Source organism: Octopus bimaculoides, chromosome 29, assembly GCF_001194135.2.
Source record: "Octopus bimaculoides isolate UCB-OBI-ISO-001 chromosome 29, ASM119413v2, whole genome shotgun sequence".
In the NCBI taxonomy this organism is placed as follows: domain Eukaryota; kingdom Metazoa; phylum Mollusca; class Cephalopoda; order Octopoda; family Octopodidae; genus Octopus; species Octopus bimaculoides.
In genome coordinates this window covers 2,363,937-2,364,818 of record NC_069009.1, presented here as the reverse complement: position 1 = coordinate 2,364,818, position 882 = coordinate 2,363,937, and the positions used below count along the sequence as shown (strand labels likewise).

At 37.9% G+C, this 882-nt stretch overlaps 1 protein-coding gene across 1 annotated transcript in view; it reads right to left on the bottom strand.

The window, feature by feature from the left end:
* The window catches only part of LOC106875166 (leucine-rich repeat-containing protein 15-like), a 17,144-nt gene that overhangs the window by 1,929 nt on the left and 14,333 nt on the right, over nucleotides 1-882 (bottom strand). The gene's annotated exons all lie outside the window — the stretch shown is intronic.

Below are 882 nucleotides of genomic sequence, written 5' to 3'. Positions count from 1 at the left end.
ATAATAATAATAATAATAATAATAATGATAATGATAATAATAATAATAATAAATGCCCGGATTCAGTTCCAGGCAGTGGCTCTCATGGCTTCTGATCTTAACTGATTGGAAGTGTTATCATGTACATTGTTTTGTCTTGGTATAAAAAGATGGACTACAGCAAATATTCTGCTTAATACCACATATTTGCTTGTCAGTTGTTTGATCTTAACCAGTTGAGCACGTCCCTTGGTGGCTGACGATATGTGCATCTCTGATCACGAGCAGAAGTAGTGAGGGAACATCACAGCCATGTGTTGAGGGGAATTCTTTGGGGTCTGAATAATTTACCTTTGGAAACAGAAGGAGGAGGAGGAGGAGATGTAGAAATATAATATGAAAAAGATGCAGACGCAGTACAAGACGATACGAAAAGAAAAGAGAAATGTAGAAAAAATTTGAATAAGTAAACAAGGAAAGAAGTAGTAGTGGTGGAGAAGGAAGAATAAGTAGAAAAAGAAGACGAAGAAATAGATGAAGGGGAGGAGAAGAAGGAGGAAAAGAAGGAAGAGAAGCTGAAGAAGACGAGAAGAGGGAAGAAAAACAGCCACCATAACAACGAGAAGGAGAAAAAAATAGGAGAAGGAGAAGCTGAACAGTAGGTGACGAACACAAAGTACAACACGATGAAGAAGTAGACGGTGGTGCAGGGGGAGGGGAAGAACAAATAGAAGAAGTAGAACAAGGTGGAGAAGAGGAAGAAATAGAACTACAGACAGGTAAAGAAGCAAAAACAGATGTAAAATGAGATGAAGGTGACACGCTATAAATTGCGTCTACAGAAAGACATTACAGGTTTAGAAAGATATCGTCAAAGAAATACTATAAACGTGGGTTGATTCA